Here is a 14,714-nt window from a genome sequence, read left to right as displayed (position 1 = left end):
ACTGTGGTACTTATAAAAAATGTTTCTGCTGATTTGAGGGTAATTCTTTAAAAACATAAATAAATAGCAAAAATGATAAATATAGCACAATTATAAATAAATAGCATAAATGATAGCATAAATGGTTCAAGTGGCTAAGTAAAAGACAGTCAGCATTGAGGGCTGTTCCCACTGTTTTGGGGGATAGGCTTTAAAAATAAACAGCATAAATGATAAATATACTGTAGCCTAATGATAAAAAATAGCATGAATGATAAATACAGTACGTTGTATATTCAGTAACAGGGCACCAAAACACAGGTTTTACAAAAATAATATGCAAAAGTATACTGCATCTCTTATTTCTGCAATAATATAAAAACTGTACAACTGAACATTTTAATGCAATCTTATAAAGTTAGATTAAAAATGAATAACTGCATAAACTTACTCCAGGTTAATTCAGGCAGTGACTCAGAAGCGGTATGAAAGTATGGTAGCTGCTCTGGATTATACGAGTTAGAAAATGACACGACATGTTATAAATGACCCCTTTTTTTCATGTATTGCACTTTTACAGTATTGCACTCGAGACAAATCCCCGCTTTTCAATCCTGTGCTTGATTAGCATACAGACACGCCCCCCTCGCCAGAGCTGTGACGCTTGGTCCCGCCCCCATTCAAGGTTCCGCAATACCACAGAGTTGCTAACGCCGTTTTAAATGGATTTGCATTCTCAAAAATTTAAAACATTTATGTATCAACACTTCTAGCAAAATTCGTGGCGTGCTGCCGATTTCGGACGGACTCGGACACTTCTTTCGGCTTCTTTTGTGAGTACCTGGGGACCTTGTTTTAGAGCCCTCCTGTTTGGGAAGTCTAGGGGTTAGTTTCGCTTCCGCCTTACAACACCGGCTGGAAATTCCGAATTGTTATGCTGATGTGGGGTTCGGTCAGGGTTTAGATGATAAGACGGTAAACTTCAGGATACACGACTGACAAACTTTCCTCGCCTTGCCACTAACCTCTCCCTGGAGTCGAAAGAAAAGTCTCACAACTTTCGTAGTGTTTCGTGGCCATGCCGGGTAAGTTGTTTTTGTTTGTGTTTCGTTTTCTGTTTATTGCTCTCCTAGGAATTGGTCGTTTCATTCATTTTCGTGGAAATTCTCTGCCTATATGTGGTTTAGTCGGTCTAGTTTGAATGTGTGTATGCAAGTGTTTGTTTAGTATACAAGACGAATTTTATTAAAATCTGTTTTTCCCGACGCTTCCCAAGCGGCCAGCTCATTTTGGAGAGAGCTTTAAAACCAGCCGACGAGACTTACAAGAAACAATTAAAATAAAAAAAGCGAAAAATACTGTTAAAATCATAGTCCAAGTAGGCTAGGAACCGTATTGTAATTTTTTATGACAACGCCAGCAACGTTAGAATGTATTTATATAAAACACTTTACAGTAACGAGCGCTTAAACAGAGTTGCCAAAGAATATGAAAACTGAAGAACCGGACAGACGAAGTTGTCACAGACTATTTTGCTGCTGCTTCTTAACTTCTTATCATTAGACTTGGGCAAAGGTTAATTGCAAACTATTTATTTTATCTGGTAGTTCTGAGTCCTTGACAGGATAATCAAACACTTTTATATATTCTTTAACGAATTGTGTTTTAACAGAAAGAGTAAAGTGGTTTCTCAGTTTGGGAACATGCCAGACTAAGAGGCTAAAATTAGCGACTTATTTACAGTTTATTCCTGTTTTTTGTTGCACCTTAAATGTTGCTGCATTTTGAGTATGTAGACCGTAGGTGGTGAAAAATGCCTGTTCTTGAACATACAATATTTGGGTTAGTGGAGAATGAGCGTCAACAAGGGACAAATGCCACGGGTACACATACCCCGTAAATTAAATTTTTTATTTACCAACCTTTTTTCGTTATTGAAATCCACACACAGCAGGGCAAAATTAGCCCCCCCTAGCCGCATAATAATGTGCAAGAAAAGGCAAAAATAAGAATCACCGATAGAAGTAAAAGATTAAAGAGAATTACAAAACTGGGCAGGTGTCAAACAGCATAGGTGGAGGGCGCAGAAATTCTAACCAGGCAGATCAGGACAATGACCCAGAGTTGCAGCTGTTGAGAAACTGGGTGGAAAAAGAAGCTTGTCCAGTGTTAGATGATGTTATATTGGAGGCCACAACTATTAAAGGTCATTTGTCCCAATAGCCCAGTTTAGTGATAATTAATGGAGTGCTGAAGCAAATGTGGTGGGATCCTGTGATGGGGGAATCGAGGTAGCAGATTGTAGTTGTTAGGGAACTCATAGAGAAGGTGGTGCAGTGCCTGCATGATACTGTACTTCTGGTTGCAGATATGTAGGGGATACAGAAACGATGCCGTCACCTTGGGCCTCAAGCATAACGCTGTAGGTAGAATTCACTTTAAAACATGGCGTAAGGGCAAAAGCGGAAATGTTTGTATGCACAAAAAAATTCAGATGCATAAATCAGTTGGTTTGCCAACTTCCACGTTCTTCTGCTCCATAAATCCCGGTCAGCGTGAAAAGTAGTGCATGTGCATGCGCCTGCTGCCCCTTCCCAACTCCTCCCAGAGTTAGGCCTCTTTGAATATGCAAATCAATATAAATAGCCCTTAAGCAATGGCAAAAGCATGGGGGGGGGAAAGAAGAATTTCAGTGAATACCAAGTGGAGGCAAGGATAAACGTATTGGTTGTTGGTTTAAACAGTGGAATAAACAACAAAAGGAAGTTCATCGAGTGACATAGAGTGTTAGAGAAACTTGAAAGCTCCCGTTCAAAAAGTCACACAGTGCCTGAAATAAAAAAAAAAAGAAGCTGTCAGATATCAAAGTCGCCGTGAAAAGGCAAGTTGTAGCCCCCTGTGTGAGTGTCATATGAAAAAAAAAAAATAGGGACACAGTGGGGGGAAAAAAGCACGAAATGTCAACTTTAATCTCAAAATTTCACTTTAATCACATAGTTTATTTTGTCATTAAAGTAGAACATCAAACTTTATCATAAAATCATCTAATTTATTAGTTTCTCAAATCCCATTGTAACTAAAGTAGCACGTTAAATGCTTTGTATCTGTTCTATGTGCTCTGTGTGTGAATCACTACGTGCTTCTTAAACGGGCTTTCTCTTCCTCCGACAAGACACAGAAGCCATTACATTCATAATATTACAGCTCTGAATAATTAAAATACTGAGATGTATACTTGATATCATTTTCATAATACGAGTTAAAGCATGTTATTAAACATGGGAACACAGTGGCTCAGTGATTGTTCATGCCTCACGCTAGATGATTGCTGTGCCGTGCGCGTCCGTCGATGAAATCATTTATTGCAGTAGTATTGTCTTTTTCAAACGTACTAACCCCGAATTCCTGTCCTTGCTTTTCTTTTTCCAAATACTCAATCACCACACAATCGGCTCTGTTAAACATGTTAAGCCATCTGTAAGCTTAGAACACCGATTCTTCAAAACTTTTAAGGAACATTTAAATATCTTCGTAGTACATGTTTAACTATTCTATCCTTCCAGTGTCACACCAGCCCCAGCAAGAATACGGCGCGAGGCAGGAACAATCTGTGAACGGAGCACCAGCTTCTTGCTAGCGCTGTGACACCGTGTCCTCACATGTTTAATTATTAACAATATAGATTATTTAAATGAAGTTAAGTTTTATCTGTATAATATAATAAACATTTTGCTGCATTTCATCTTAAAAACGATATCGTCATCATATGTAAATACGCGCTTTATAAAGTGGCTCAGGTTGTGCAATATTATAACTGTATCGCAAGTTTACAGTGAGGTAATTGTACCAATAAGTACAAACAGTTCTACAAGGAGCACTTGATGGACTGATTGAGTGTGTTTATAGTTCTTGGGATGAAACTGTTTCTGAACCGCGAGGTCCCTACAGGAAAGGCTCTGAAGTGTTTGTTGTATGGGAGCAGTTCAATAGACAGCATGGCTGAGGCAGCGTGTGCTTGATTCTGTATACCGATAATTCTCTTTCCAATTAGCTGCTGTAGAGCTGGGATTCCCCACTCAGATGCAGTGATATTAATACTCTGAGTGGTGCAGTGAGAGTAATATGGAAAAAGATGATCCGCTGTGGCAACCCCTAATGGGAGCAGCTGAAAGAAGGTGCAGTGAGAGTAACAACGCTAAAGCAGCTATGGTATTTGGGATAGTTTGGCCATTCCATGTACCATTATATTGTTAAAGATTAATTACAATCGGATGCATTAAACTAATAAACAATATGCAGTTAATTTCAGTGTATTTATAAAGCCACGTCAGGGATGTGGATCTAAAAAAGAAAGGGAAACCACACTGGAACAGTAGCACTGCTTTGATGCTGGGTGCTGAGCGGAGAACTTGTGTACGCCAGGGTTTTAGCTACCGTGAAAATGTGTGTGGCTTTACGTCAAGTTTAGGTTTTATACATCATGATTTGAGCGTAGAAATGGGCTTACACAGCATTTTTGTGCGTATGCGCTGTTTATACATTAGGCCCCAGGTGTTTTACTGGGGATGGTGCTCTCAGAATGTGGAGGACTGTTGCCAGTTCTGTGCCATTGCAACAGTACCAGGTGACAGGCCCCACTGGTCCTTTTCCTAAGTCCAGGCAAGGAAGCAAATATGTCCAGGTGGCATTGGACTATTTTACAAAATGCTCTGAGGCTTAAGCATTGCCAGACCATAAGACAGTGGTGTTGACTGATGCCTTAATTCATGGTCTTATCCGCAGGTTTGGGGTGCCGACTGAGCTACATTATGATTGGGGTGGAACTTTGAGAGCCATGTGTTCCAGCGGTTATGTGAGTGGCTCAATAGAAAGAACACCAGGACTACACCCTTGCCACCCACAGTTATGGGCTTGCTAAGTGGTTTATTTGGACCCTCACCACCCAACTAACTCTAGTCACCAACCGGCATCAGAAAGACTGACACCAGCACCTAATGATGATAGTGATGGCTTTCCATTCTGCAGTGCAAGAGTCAACAGGGTGTGCTGCTGCTCTGTTAATGTTAGGACATGAAGTTAGAATTCTGCCAGACCTTGTTTTTGGGCTTCCTTCTGCTGCCCCCAACAACCATCTCGGGTCCAGAATATGCCTGCCAGCCAGGGATCAATTTCAGCCTGCAGAGAATTAACATAAATGACACTGTGATGTCTATGCCAAGGGAAGTAGGGGAATTGGGTATGCATCTATGAACAAAGAGGAGAGGAGGCTGGTGCCCAAAATTAGACAGTCCCTGCATTGGAGCTTGCCGAGTCTTTGATTGTGTGGGGGAAGTTGTTTATTGGATTCAGATGCCTTCCTTAGGCTGAAGAGTCTTTTTACATCAGGACCATACTGAGGTAATGTAGTATCTGGGCCAATGTTGTTGGGTACCTTTCTATTACTGTGGTTGATTTGGGGGTAATGCTTTAAAAACAAATGAATAGCAAAAATGATAAATATAGCACAATTATAAATAAATGGCAAAAATGGTTCAGGTGGCTAAGTAAAGGACAGTCAGGGTTGAGGGCTGTTCCCAATGTTCCCAATAAACAGCATAAATGATAAATATATTGTAGCCTAATGATAAAAAAATAGCATAAATGATAAATACAGTACGTTGTATATTCAGTAACAGGGCACCAAAACACAGGTTTTACAAAAATAATATGCAATACTATATCTGTGGACAAAGAGGAGAAGAGGCTGGTGCCCAAAATTAGACAGTCCCCGTGTTGGAGCTTGCAGAGTCTATGATTTTTTTGGGGGAAGTTGTTTATTGGTTTCAAATGCCTTAACTGGGCTGAAGAGTCTTTTTACATCGGGACCATACTGAGGTAATGCAGTATGTACCCCTGCTTCTAATTCAGAGGGAGCTATAGATTCCCCTTTCCTCATGACTGTCCATTGCTTTGCCCACCAACCAGGATCTGTTGCCCTCACTGTTCCCCTGCCCTTGCTGCTGAACCATCATCAATTACAGAAAGTCCTCTTGGCAGTTGACACTTGGCAGCTGGCAGAAGGTGATTATAGAAATTATAACTGGGTAGATACTTCCATTGCCTCCACTCATGATTACATCAATACAGGGTGGTCCAGATCGTCTTGATAGACTTTGATTTATGCGGGAACGATTCCAGTTCGGCGTGAAGACAATTCTTTATGTCGTCAGTTCGCACACTTCTCGATGGCCCCAGATTTTTCGGGTGATTTGCTATGTAATAAACTTAATAAGTTATGCATAATGAAAATTGCATAATTAGATCTGGACCACCCTATAGAGGACTTGAATAGGAACTGCTGAACAGAAATAATCTGAATGAGGTGAGATAGGAGAGCAGTAAACTGATAAGGGCAGAAAGCAGTACTTGGTGTTTGTAGCGGGGTGTTATAATTAGCAGGTCGATAGAGAGAGAGCAGGAGGACGTTGACTGAATTAGTGGAGGGAGTGAGAAACAGGAGGACATTGCCTTACTGCTATTTTAGTGGATTCTCAAGGCTGCAAGATCGGGGAGTCAGCGGTGACGCATCGGTTGCAACATGGCACAAAATTGATGGGAGAGTACAGTAACCTGAGCTGAGGCTACTTCTCACATTCTTGCATATGAGTCATTACAGTATTAACAGACTAGCACTGTATTATCCAGTCCATTGTGGGGTGAAGGTGGTCTCTGATAATGTTGTTGGCTGTGTTGTGGCAGCGTATGAGAGGGAGAATTGTCCCAATTATTTTGTCAGCTGCTCTCTCCACTCTCTGCAGGGTAATCCAGTCTAAGGCAGTACAGTCCCCATACTAGACAAAGATACAGGTGGTCAATAGGGGTGCAGCAATGGAGAGACAATTCTAAGGTTCTGTGACTGAAAGGAGGCCTCAAAAATTTAGAAAATAATTTTAGCAATTTTTAATAGCTAGATTTTAAAAATACATTTAAAAGAATAACTTGTGTGAGATTTAGAAACATGTGTGTTTTTTTTTTTGCCAACAGTAGCAGTTCATACTCCAACACCAGAATGGATCAGGCTAGTTTTCACGAACTTAAACTGGAGCTTACAATCCACATGCTTGTTAGCCAGTGTTAGGTGCGTCTTCGTTTTGCTTAATTGAAATGTCGTTTAGATTCTGTGTTCTAGAAAAAGAAAGAAAAGCTTGAATAAGAGAGCAGGGGGCGACAGTTAGTCCACCCAATTTTTTTCTCAAAGAAAGGTCAGTTTACTCACGTTAGTCCATTCTCCGTATGTGATGCAAATAAACTGTTTACCAGCTCATCCAATCAAACCAATTAACCAAAAACAAGCTAATCTGAATATTCCTTGCAGGCATATGCTTGTTATTAAGTAATCCACAAGGAATGTGCTGTTTGTCTTGATAATGATTTTAATGCTAGACAGCTTTTTACTAAGAGTCTGTTAGCTAATGCTGTTCATGAACCAGAAGACATTGTTATCTGTGAAGTAGAAAAAAGACCAGAATTGGTTAAATTATGGCTGTTCTTCATTGACTGCTGGCTCCACTCACAGAATCCAGTTGGTATTCAGTGTTACAAAATAATTGGGTTGGGGTCTCTCTACTTTTCACCAGCTACATTTTTTTTTTCTAACCGCATTCTGTCCTCCTTAAGATCAGCTTTAAAATGTTGATCTATATTCTTTATTAACTTTATATTTTCCTGGTAGACACTCAAAATCATTTTACATAATTTCGGTTGGTTTGAAAATGTCTGCTAAATAAAAATTATAATAAGGATAAAGCACTTAAAGATCATTATGATGCAATATTTATTATGTTGAGCCACTTCATTTGTGAGACAATAACACAGGCATCATCTTATTCCATTGAGTCACAGTGCCTCATTTTATATAAAAGTCATTGTCTTTTAGCCTCAAAGAGACAAAATCTGCTTAGCTGGAAAAAAATAAAATAAAAAAAGGTCTGAATTTGCATAAACTCTAATTCCGAGTGTTCATAAGAAATATAATTAACTTCAGGAGGTACAAATCCATAACAAACCAGAATAGTTATGTTAAATATCTGAAATATTAAAATGTATGCTCCAGTTTAAAGTCCAAATATTCTCAATCATGGTACAAATTTGCCATTTTTCACCCTCGGATAAATGCCTGTAGCGGGCTAGATCCTAAAAGTAACATCATGCTTGTAATCACTGACCTTGAAATGGTCTAAAACAATACCCACCATGGAAATGTTAGAAATTTGTCATTTTTAGCCTACTGGCAGTGGCTTTCTGGAGGGCTTTTAAGTGTCCCTGGGGGGGTAGGGAAACATCTGGCAGCTATGCTTGACCAAATTTTATGGCCCAGGCCAGTATGTAATCTGAGCTGTGAGGCAGCAATGCTAACCACTATGCCACTTGTGCCTCAAACAGCAAACAATACAAATGGAACAAATACCACAAACAAAGCTAGCAATAAGAAAATAAAACATATCTCATTGCGTTCACAGAGTTCCAATCTTGGGACGGCAGACTTTGGGTATGCCACGAAGTGGCTATGTGGGACTGGCTTGTTACATTGTTTGATGTCGTGGGTGTAGTGGGATCGATCGGGATTGGTTGGTGTGGCATGATAATTTTTTGCTGAAGACATCTATTGGTTTACTATTTATCACAATGGTGTATTTTTCTGTGCAAAATATGGTTTAAAAATGACTTAATAACTAGACATCACGATGTGTTGAACGGTGTATCATATGTCGGGGTTTTCTCATACTGGAGAGCCAGGAGCTGCTGGATTAAAAAAAAAAAAAAAACAAGTGATTTCACAGTGTTCATAAGTAATTCTTATGAACACAGTAGCGACTACCAATAATAATAATAATATATTTTATTTATATACTGCATTTAGTTTGTAGCAATCCTAGGTGATTCCAGTTGGGCTTCATATTTATGGAATATAGTTTGAGCTAAAATGAATTAAATAAAATGGCAATTATGAATTAATCACATGCAAAGTACAGCAATATTTATATACTAGTAGTGCTACGTGTCTAAAATGGATTGAAATCTAAGTAATCAACGTAGGTCATTAAGGTTTGCAGTGTACCATGCAGTGCTGTCTCTGTTATAATATGCCATTCGGTATGGGACTCGTTAAAGCAGTGTTAATATTTGTGATGCTCCATCAATTGGAATGACAAATGCAATGTCTTTTGAAATGATAGAGACCCAGAGACGCAGTCACTTTTCCTTTTTTTAGGCCAATGTGGTAACCTCCCTTCTACAATCAGGCAAAAGTAATTGACAGCAAAGGATTAACCAATAGCAACAGGTTCAGCCTGTTAGTTTTAATTGACAAGTGACTAAGCCATCATGGAAAGAGGTATTCTAAAATAAAGAGCACTGGCATTAAAAGAGTCATTTGGAAATGTGCCGTTCAGAAATAAGTCTTTAAAAATAGAGGGAGTGGAAGCAGGGGACGTGACATTTTTTTTTCTAGAAGAAAGCACATTGATGAGCAGCAGTGGATTAGGTGCAGAGTTCTTTCTTTTATTTTCCATATTGTACTTCAATCACAAAGAAACACCTGAGACAAACAGTTAGGACTGCCAGAATGAATGTCATGATTTGACTTTTAAATCCAAAGTCTAAAAAACCAAGTTTTTTGAAAGCAAAACTGACATTTGAATGAAACAGAATGGCTGTTTTAAATTGCACTAATTTTAATGGTGTTTTACGGATGCCTTTTGGCACACCACTTCCATTATTTCTTCTGACAGGGCCTAATTGTAGTTTTGATTGGTTAGCGTGCATCAGTTTTCATGAGAAAAATGGATAAGGTTAGCGCACCCTTCACAATGCATTTTTGGACATATTTTTCTACTCCACTTTCTGCTTTTGGTTCTAAAATTACATTAAGAATAGTTTTTTTTTTAATTATTATTATTTTTAATCACTTCTCTGGTTCCCAACAGGTACCTTTCTGCTTCTCAGTCCGGTTCATTCTTAAACCTGAGGTCCCTCATTTACTGCTACTTTATATTGCAACTGTTAAGTTGTCTATTGTAGCAAACAAAAGATGGATTTCTTTCTAGTGAAAGACAATGGAAAACCATTCTTATTTTTGATTTTTCCTTTTGTTGTAACATTTAAAATCACATTTTTTTCAGCCTTTACAATATTACTAAATCTTATTTTAGCCACCTCGAACTAACACTCACTTCCATAGCCACTCTGGATCATAGGTGAATGCTGTATTGGAAAAACAATGCATAAAACAAAGGGGGCATGGAAAATCCAATATTCAGACAATATTCAATATTATTTACATTTTTGCTGCATGTACATAGGGGGGATAAATTTAGTTTAGTTCTGTATGTTATTCAGTAGGCCAGCTACTTTATTAAATTTAATGAGTGTTCCTGTGGAGCAAAGTATCAAATTATGTCCTGCACTCCCAATCTATCTTCCACTGACAGCATATTTTTGTTTTGTTTTTGACTGTCAGAAAAGTGAGGAATTGATTAATTACTCCATTTAACATCTTTGAGCAATAATGAGTGATACTTTTCATGGTTTCTTATAAGTGTTACAGGCAGCATGAGGTGCCAGCAGATCTGCTTTCTCTTTAATTAGGTTTATGCATGCTTTTTATGAAAAGCTGAGCTTTCAAGTGTCAAATGTTTTAGTGAATATTTGAAACGCCCTTGCAACTTTGACTGGTTTTAAGGTTTGGTGACTTCAGCAAGGGTCAATGGCATTTTCAGTCCTCTTGTGATTGCTTTGATTAAAATTACTGTGCGTCTTCATGCGTTTGTGTGTGTGTGTGAGATAGCCATTGTATAAAAAGTCCCTAAATATCACTCTTTATGAGGATACAGAGATGCCAGCTAACACTGACATTTTGTTTTTTAATTAAAATTGATGCTTTTTTCACTAGCGAAGCAAATAGTACTAAACTCTGTGTTTTTCAGAGCTGTGGAGTTAGTACAAACAACCTTCAACTCTGACTCCAAATCCACAATTTATGGTGGTACTCTATTTGTAATTTAAACCAAAATACAGTATCAGCCAAAAGTTTGGGGTCACCCAGAAATTTTCATATTTCTGATAGAAATGTATGCCTTTTTCCCCAAGATACCATTAAGAAGATTTAACAATATAGTCAAGGCATTAACTAGTGTTTGTAAAGGCTATTACTGCTTAAAATGACTGATTTTTAAATTATTATTCACATATGGCTACAAAACCATTTTCAAGAGCATTCCTTCCACATCCTAATGGTCAATTCCCTTAGTTTATGCTTAATTAGTCATGGTGGTAATGCTAATTATTTATTAGAGAAACCTTTCTAATTGCATTAGCATCTCTGAAACCCATGGTCTTGTTTATTTGTTACTTTCCCGTTTACGAAGTATAGGGGAAGTATTGTAATCCTCCTAAAATTCCATTTCGAGATTTTGATGAATCTCGATGTTTTAGACCTCCCTGAGTCCAAAAATACAATTTTTGGAATTATGTCTGTGTATGTATATATTTAAACACAATAACCTGAGTATTTTTTCACTTGGGTCAAGCAAATTTTACATACAAGTATTAGGTACAAAACATAGATTTCTATTAACTTTTGGGCTATTTCTGTTAACCGTAAGTCATACATTACCTTTTATTCATGCAGCTGCAGAGTCCGATTATTAATCTTTACTTTTGTAATAATTGTTCAATATATTATTGATTTAATTTGTTGTTGATGGTTCTTTTAATGTACATAATGTAAAAATATATAATCATTGCCTTGTGGTTTAGTCCTCAAATATCCATCCCCATATCTTGAGTATATGAGAAGGTCTAGAGGAGACAACTCCCAATTTTTGTGTTATGGTACTAGCATTCCTAAAGTTCAGTTCTGAGTTCAGAAATGGCCAAAATGAATCAGTTTTCTCAAGAAACGTGTCCATCTATTGTTTTTTTGTAGAATAAAGGTTATTCCATGAGACAGATTGCCAAGAAACTGAAGATTTCATACTGTACAAAGGTGTCTATTACTGTCTTGAGGGATGAAGACAAACTGGATCTAACTAGGTAGAAAAAGAAAGGGTCGGCACAGATACACAAATGAATAAGAGGAGAAGGACATCAGAGTCTGTAGTTTAAGAAATAAATGACTTACAGGGCCTCAGTTGTCATACTCACTAAATACATGTCAGATGCCAGTGTCATCTGCAACAGAGAAAAGGTGACTGCGGGGTACTGAGCATAATATACTTTTCCAGTCATCTTCTGTCCAAGGCATTTGTTCTTTTATCCATTTTAACCATTTCCTTACTATTTGCTAGTTTCTCATATGGCTTTTTCTTTGAAACTCTGCCTCTAAGGCAGGCATCATCTTTTCCCTGTTGCAGATAACACCAGATTTTGGCACGCGATTAAAGAAGTTGTCAACTGAAGGCAACTCGGTCTTGTCACTGAGACAAGCAGATATTCTAGCCATTTCAGCTTTGATGAAGGAGTACCATCTTCATCTCAACCTGTTGAAAACTGAGCCACTTATAATTTCAGAAACTCCTTTAATTCTGCATAGCATCTCAGAAAAGCTCAGCACATTATCATCTTCATATGTGTTAATAATAATTGTGTATGTGACCGATGACCAACTAACTCTAAAATCCGTAAGGTCACACAGTATATGATGGAGTATTGAACTAAAATTCTTTTAAAGGAAGTAATAGCAATGCTACTTGAATACTGCAGCTACAGTATTTACTGGCATGTGCGCTGGCAAGTAATGTAAAGCCACAGCAGAAGAGATACACCTCCATGTGGAATTAAATCCCAATCCAGACTCTTCATGTGTAGCTCCTAGCTGGTGAAATGAGATGCCCACATTCATCTGAAAATTTTCCTAGTTGCTAATGGTTTTGATGCTTGATTCTTTTTGTAGCTGAGATAATGTTAAGTATTCTTGTGCTTAGGTTGGTTTAAGGGGTATACTTCCAAGACCTACAGTATTTTTCAAGTGGTTTGGTCAATTTTTGTAAATTAGTCTTTTAACATTTGTTTTACAATATTCTTACTTCATGTTGATTTGTTTGTTGCTTTATATAAAATTATTTGTTAAATGTTAAATTAATAAATCCAATGACAATGTTAATTTGAGCTTAATGACCATTTTTATTTCAAAGGTTTGTTGTGTGTGTTTGTGTAACAGTACTTAATTCAAAGTTTTCCTTTCTATCCATTCTTTTATTGGAAAGCAGCATGGAGGCCTGGAATGAACTTGAACTGAACCAGAAACACTTGCTTTATTTAACCTCATATCTTTGAAGGGACCATCATCTTCAACTCTTAGACGTTCACATTTCAGAGGTGAGTGACAAATTAATGCCTTAGTAAAATTGGTCAAAAGTAGTACCGGTAGTTCACTGTTATTGCTTATTCAGCTTTTATTTTGAACAATTTTGATTCCCATTTTTACAAGAATCTCAATCTTGCTATGTGAAAAAGGGTGTAAACAATGATCCTGTTATTTCTGCCAAAGGTGGCTTCCTAATACTAACCGTATGTTTGGATTATTTAGAGAATCTGTAATTCAATTTTTTTTAGTTTAGAAGTTATGGCATAGGTCTGTCTTTACTTTGAATGTATTTTTAGTGATATATTTAGTGATGTAACTGGCAAGACAAAATGTAAAAAAGTGAAGGAAACAAATGACATTAAAAATTCTTTTGTACATTAGTGGCCTTTGAGATAATTAAGCAACATTATGTGTACAGTGAGGTAAAATATTCCTGGCAATCAAGTTTCTTATTCATGCAGGTAACTAGGGCTGTGCAATGTCTTAAAGAAAATCACTTCTAAAATCATTTAGAAAAGTAAATGAAAGTTGCGTTATACATATCTAAAACATAGTTACACAATCATCTGAATAAACTAGTATTGGCATTTGTAAATATGAAAATACAATGCAGCATTTGAATTTTAATATGAAACAACAAAGTGGGGGGGGGGGGGTAAATAATGTTGGGGTGGATTTCCACACAAGTTTTATAAAGAAAAATATCATGGACTATCAGCTTTATCCTTCTGTCAACTGTGCGTCTCAACAATTTTGCATTTTTTGCTAACATGGTACATATTGTATTAATAGGGAGATTGGCTTTATGGTTCAAATCATTTAAACATTAAATTACTTTTATTTTGGTATTAAGAAATGGAGCAGCTAATTTAACCTCTGGTGTAAACAAGTCAAATACCCGCTCCATTTGGTACTACAAGCTAAACCATAACTGTGATCTGATTGGTCTCATGATTGCATTCTCAAAGCACACACTAATCTATTTTTGAACTAACTCCATTATGAGATAAAAATGCCAGTAACAAAAGCCTGTATGTGTGTGTGTGTATATATATAAAATGCCAGTAACAAAAGCCTGTATGTGTGTGTGTGTATATATATACAGTATATGTGTGTGTGTGTGTGTGTGTGTGTATATATACTAGCAAAATACCCGTGCTTAAGTACTGCCTTAAAAGTTTTATTAAGAAGAAAATTAAGCCTTTTAAAACTGTTGGAAAATATACCAATAATTATTTGTTAAGGATCTCTTTGTATTTGAGTTCGGCCCTCCGGTTGTAATATGACCAAGCTGTGTGCTGAGCTTACTCTTAAGCATGCAATGTACAGTTGGCCATGTGAAAAGCAATCTTGTCTCAAATCTCACAGCTTGGATTGCTGCTGTAATAAT

General features: G+C 37.4%; 1 protein-coding gene across 3 annotated transcripts in view; it reads left to right on the top strand.

Moving 5' to 3' along the window:
- The first annotated feature begins 669 nt into the window (after positions 1 to 669).
- Positions 670 to 14,714, top strand: part of ripk3 (receptor-interacting serine-threonine kinase 3) — a 49,292-nt gene continuing 35,247 nt past the window's right edge. Inside the window, exons 1-2 of one of the 3 annotated variants that reach the window (XM_039745846.1) lie at positions 670 to 812; positions 13,227 to 13,335. The gene's annotated coding sequence lies outside the window, so the exon portion shown is untranslated. The other 2 variants (XM_039745837.1, XM_039745854.1) reach the window with 2 other exon arrangements.

This window comes from Polypterus senegalus, chromosome 1, assembly GCF_016835505.1.
Source record: "Polypterus senegalus isolate Bchr_013 chromosome 1, ASM1683550v1, whole genome shotgun sequence".
In the NCBI taxonomy this organism is placed as follows: Eukaryota; Metazoa; Chordata; class Cladistia; order Polypteriformes; family Polypteridae; genus Polypterus; species Polypterus senegalus.
Note: the sequence above shows the minus strand (reverse complement) of the source record. Positions and strands in the feature narration are given on the sequence as shown.